A 6,192-nucleotide genomic window follows, 5' to 3' on the forward strand; every position below is an offset into this window, starting at 1 on the left:
GTAACAGGATGTCAGGAATGTAGCACTCGTCAACCTCTCCAGTGATTCTGGTAGTTCACATTCTGTCCATTTCAGAGGGTTAGCCCTTAATGAACACTGTTTTTTTTTTACCTGTGCAAACGCTCTCTCTGTCTGTGTGATCAGAGGTGAGTGGGAAACTACTTTGTGAGAATGAAAGTTGAGGCTCAGCAGCTGTGTTTTATCACTTGTTAGTGCAGACAATAGGATGGTAGGCTAATCTTCACATGTATGTACCATGAATACAATCCACCAAATATCCTATGATAATAATAAAGACCAGTGCAGTGGCAACTTACAAAGATAGTCTCGAGAAATGTGTTTCCATTGTTTAAAGTTTACAGATGTAGCAACAGGAAGACGTGAATGAAAAACACAAAAACAGAGGTTGACAAAGACAAGAATCAAGAGTCGTGTGACAAATAAAGATTCTTGATTCTCGTCTTTGTCAACCTCTGTTTTTGTGTTTTTCATTCACGTCTTCCTGACATTCATGTTCAAACCAGAGCCTTTTGACCAGGACTTGTTCCTCCACTAAGCTTACATCCAAATGTTAGAGTTTCTTAAAGAAAAAACATGTTGGCAGTGGTGGCTTAGCGGATAAGCAAGCAGAGTTGGGTCCAGAAGGTTCCAGGTTCGAGTCCACCAACTGCCAAGATACCATTGAAATGCTCTGAGCATGGCACCGTCCACACACACTGCTCCCTGTTCACTTTGGTGATGGGTTAAAAGCAGAGGTCACATTTGGTTGTGTGCAGCGGTGAGCTGTGTCACAATGACAAATAATTATCTTAAAAAAAAATAAAATGTTGTGATTAGTTTGCACGTTTCTAACCCACCTAGATTTTTTTCTGTGATTTGATTTCATGACAACTGCCTGAACACATCAAATAAACACTTTCTTTAGCATCAATCCATCTCTGAGAAACATAATACCACTCTGTACTACTGTCTAAAACAGCCTACGGGTTATTTCGAAAGAGCCTGAAACCTGAAGGATGTTTTTTTTTTGTGAGCAGAGACCAGGACTAAAAAGAACGGACAGTCAAAGATCAATATTGTAACGCTTTCTAAAGACTTGAGGACTATTCTCAAAGATCATCCTCATACACTAACATTTTTTTATCAGTCTCCTTTAGCTTGACAGAAGCACAAAAACACACCACTCCACATTTTTTATTCTACCTCAGAGCAATAAAAGTGTCAAATCAAGCACTTAAAATAAGAATTTACTGGAAATATCCAGGATTTGTCGCTTTGACAGACGAAAAAATTGTTTTTGTTGTGCCAACCGAGTGTTTCCCAAAGGGCTGCGAGCCAAGAATTTAGAAAATCTTGGCAATGATGCACCGACCGTCTTTGAGAGACTTGAGGAGACTGCACAAGAAGATGATAAAAAAAAACAAATTAGCACAGAGGGAAATTTGTCTCAAATCTGATGAACGCTATCTCCGAGTTTCTTCCCTGAGAAGTAGGAAAAAAATGTAGCAACGAACTGAGAAATGCGTGGAGCCTTTTAGTTCATCCATCAACTGAGGTTAACCTGACAAAAGCCAAACTAGTCTACAAGTGTGTGCAGAGTGAGTGAGTGCTGTCTTGGAAAAGTAACAGAGGTCATGCTAAATGCTAATAGTAAGTATAGGGGTTAAAAACAAAAGCCACTGTCACTTGTTTTCGGACCACCTAAAATACTGGTCAATGAATGGATAAAGAAGCTATGCTATTAGCATCATAACACCCCCCCCCCCTACAAATATTTAAAACTTTATTTCAGGCTTAGATTTAAGGTCATAAAAACTGACCAGCTCTCACTTCGGACCAATGGGAAGTTATGTGGTTTCTGATAAACAGAGCAGGACAAGTGTTAATTATATTTATATAGATATTCCTGAGTGACTCACGGAGCGGCAGATTCCTGGGGTCCTGTGGTGATCTCCCTGCACAATAAGGGAGTTGTTTTAGGGAGAAAATAGCTGCACAGTTGCACATTCTATCACAGAGGATTTATCACCAACATTTGTGTGGAGGGATGAATGAGCCAGACCTGTCCATATGTGGCCCTTTGTGTGTGTGTGTGTGTGTGTGTGTGTGAGCATTTCTGATGACACTCGCTGATGATTTTGAACAGCTGAGATCAGTTTGTGTGGAAGTGGAAAATGGGGCAGCTGTACATCTCTGTCTTATGGGTGCACGCACACACACACACACACACACACACACACAAGGCACATAAACAACAGTGGAATCCTTAGGTTCGACCCCCTTGGGAACCAGCCAGACTTGGACCTTAATAAAGGACTTGTTGTTTCAGGAGGTGGCATATATGGTTTCAGGTTCATACATACTTTAACAAGCTTTTCTTTACAGACCACCACCAGAAACTCTGCGCTACGACTGTCCTCGTTTTCATTTACATGTTCGATTTCCGGTCTGTTTCTCACACTGTATGTATTACATTTACTGTATTCAACAGGAACTTCATTATTTAAACCTTATATTTCCCAGAGCCCACCATCAGAAAGAATTTAAATTAGATTTCCGGCTCTCGTAATATATTATGTATTACATTTACTGTATTCAACAGATTTCCGGCCCTTGTAAAAAAACTTTGGGACATTTTAGATCAGTTCACGTTTTCTGTAAATTTGTGTTTCCACGTTAAAGCTGGGGTCATTTAGAATTGTTCATCTAACTCAGTTACTTATTTGATGCTAAACCGTCACCTGTTCTTGCCTAATTTCTGACATTCCTTGGCTTTTTTTCTGCTAGTTGTTGGCTAACTGATCTGATAGAATTTTAAAACATTTCTGACCCATCTTTTCATTAGGAGTTTGGTGATTTTTGTTTCATGTATTTGTTGGCTAACTGATCTGATAGAATTTTACAACATTTCTGAGTTTCGGAGTTTGAATTTGTGATTTTTGTTTATGTATGATTAACTAATCCTGGACAACCTTACATTCTCTTTTGTTTTCATTTTTCTTTTCCTAATTTCCTAATTCATACCACAACAGCACAAATTAGTTTTTCCTTGCTCAGCATTTCTGTGCGTTTTGAGCTACTGTTTCCTTTTGTCTAAAATTGAGGGGTTTTTTTTTACTTCATTTTGGCTGTTTTTTTAACATCCTATACTTTCCTGCTTTCTTTCAGGTCATTTTGATTACTTAATTGAATCTGAATCCGATCTTTAAAATGATCTCTGAGCAAGCTAAAACAGCAAGCTAACCAAGCTAAACAAAAAAAGCTTACAGAGCATTAAAATAGATGCAGCTTTTTAGATACATTTTTGCTGTTTTTCATAAAACAAAGTTTCATAAAAGTTTTGGATTCTTTTACTATAGTTTTAAGGCAAAACCTTAGCCACGCTAATATTCAAATTTAATTTTTTTCCCCTAACTTTGACTTCAAGATACAAATTAACCACTGAGCTCATCCTTTTGTTTTTGACTTAGAAAATAAAATCGAGTAATAATTTATAGTTTCATTCTATTATATATATATTTTCAAGCATTAAGAAACTGATTTTAAATTATTTTTAGCTGAATCTTAAATTGCTCAAGTGCGTTTAAAAGTGTTTTGTAAACATCCATCCAAAACTGGGAAGTTTGTGTTTGTTGGCATACGTTTAAACAAAAATATTAATTATGCATTGGTGTAAATCTTAAATGAAACTAAATTGCAGTCTGCCAATACGACAGCAGGAGCAATTGCCTCTCAGGTTTGTTTTTTTTTTTAAATTGCCAAAATTTGCCCCTCGCCCCGAGTCTTCACCATCACAGAGGTATGCACATGTGCTTATTTATTTAATGTACTTGCAGTATTTCCAGGATAGAATATAAACTATTAATGGAGGTGTTGCAATGTGAATAGTGGTCTAAATAAAACCAGGTTGCTATTACTACCTCCACTGGCCCTGCAACATCCCGGCCAATCAGAGGCTGCGTTTGGTCAGACCTCTTTTAAAAAGGGGACTGGGATCTGGATCTGCTGCAGGGTCACAAGGAGTGATGTAACCTGTGTTTATTTTCAGCATATATGTGTAAATGTAGACTCACACAGACACCTCTATGCACACACTGTACACAGGGGTCTGTGTGTGTGTGTGTGTGAGAGAGAGAGAGAGAGAGAGAGAGAGCGAGAGAGCGAAGCCCTGCTGCACATACTGTTCTCTACGTGCAAAAAGTTTGTTATCACTGACTGATACTTTTTTTTTTTTTTTACAATATTGACATAGGTTTTTAGTTGCTTCCCTTTTTTTTGGACAATTCTTTCAGTGGGTTTGTGTTCTACACACACACGCACGCTCACGGCCGACAGTGTTCATCTGATTAAACAGACAGGAGGTGTGTGTGTGAGTGTATCACTAAGCAAGACAAGCGGGAGGCAGAGAGATTCAGTCATGGCCGTTAATACTTATAGTGGCCTCTCTCCCCTTCCGTCAGCTGCAGCTGTTGATCACACTCCTGTAACAGTGAGCTTTCTTGCATTGCATCACTCTCTGTCTCTCCAACGCAGTCATAGCCAACACGTATACTGATTCAGTAGCTCGTGTGCACATCGTGCATCTTCACAAAGTACGAACTCCATTTTCACAACTATTGGTTAAAGATGCAATAAAACCTGAAAATGTTACTTTTGGAATTCAATACCATTCAAAAACAGCTGTTCTGTTGACAATGCCGTGGAATGATGTTGTTAATGTCACACTAAAATTTTAGATTTTATACTTTTAATATTTGCCTAGTCCTAACTGGTAGCTTCAAATGTATCGATGCAGATCTCACCTGACACGGCCACAGATGCTGCAGCCATTTATTACAACTATATATATATATATATATGAAATTAGAACTCATCTGATGAGGAGGAGTTTTGCACAGTGTACGTGTACAGCTTCAAATTTAAATTTGCTAATTGCTAAACCTCCCAAACTGTTACTCTCATGACCTCTTTGCGTTTTACTTCGCATTTGTTTTAGAAATACCAGTCCATCGGTTCTGCATCTGCATCATGCTGTGCATCACACACTGCTCAATGTAAAACACTGTACAGTTGTGACGCAAAAGGCAGCTTATAAAAGCAGTGGTGAGTAAGAACACGTCAGACACATCCACTGCTAATGAAGGGCATGTAAGATTCCCTGGCATCCCAATAACCTGCAGTTATTCATAATATGTGCAACGTATGCAAAGTGAGACATTGGTCTGTCGTGTTCTCCATTCGGAGAACGCAGCGCAGGAACGATGTAACTCCACGAGGAGCTCGTCCACTAGCATACATCAGAGACATTCCACCTCATCTGACACTCGTCCATGGAATTCAGCAAATTTTCCACACTGTTCTCACAGGCATTCTGAAGTGCCTGTCAAAAAGACTGGCATGCTCAAACAGCAGGCACCTGCAAATCCTTCAAAGAAGAGGAATTACCAACTGTACACTCTGAGGCGAATGCGTCCGACTTGATGATGTTCTTGACTCTCGAGATAATCGAGAAAAGCCTTCTCTACGTGAACGGCTGGTACGTTTGTTGTCTTTGTGCATGTTTGCGAGTGTGTTCAAATATGTTTTTGTTGACACTGCTAATAGGTGATAATTTGTCATAGATTTGTGCAGACTCCCTCTTTCTCAATGCTGGCATGAGCAGTGTATGCAACCTATAGTTGACACCTACGTGTCATTATTGGAACACACACTAAATAGTTCAGATGACTAGAAGGTTTACTTGGCAACCGACGGCTGTTTTAAGACCACGGATACACTTTCAGCTTGGACCGAGCACAAACGTTTTCAAGTGTCCACACAGGACATGGAAAGAAATAAAGTCGGCCAATCACATGTGTCATGTGGTCATTGTGTGTGGCTGCTTATGAAGCTCCATGACTTCATTCAAGTCTATTTTTGCCAGGATGACATACTTGACCTTTTTCTTACACCGGGATTAAGATTTTGTGCAGTCACAATTACTCACAGAATGTCCCCAGTGTTTTTACAAGACACTTGTGTTTCACATTTCATATTTACCTTTAGCCAAATTCAGAAATTAGCGGCGGCTCATGGCAAAAGTGACTGCCAAAATTCTCCTAAAGGGCCTTCCAGTGCTCTCGTAAAATATATAGTTATCTATTAGGAACTTAGTGGCGGAAATAAAAAGCTTGTCATCAGTTGCCCCCCCCC

The sequence above is a fragment of the Cynoglossus semilaevis genome, chromosome 1 (assembly GCF_000523025.1).
Source record: "Cynoglossus semilaevis isolate Cse_v1.0 chromosome 1, Cse_v1.0, whole genome shotgun sequence".
Taxonomy (NCBI): domain Eukaryota; kingdom Metazoa; phylum Chordata; class Actinopteri; order Pleuronectiformes; family Cynoglossidae; genus Cynoglossus; species Cynoglossus semilaevis.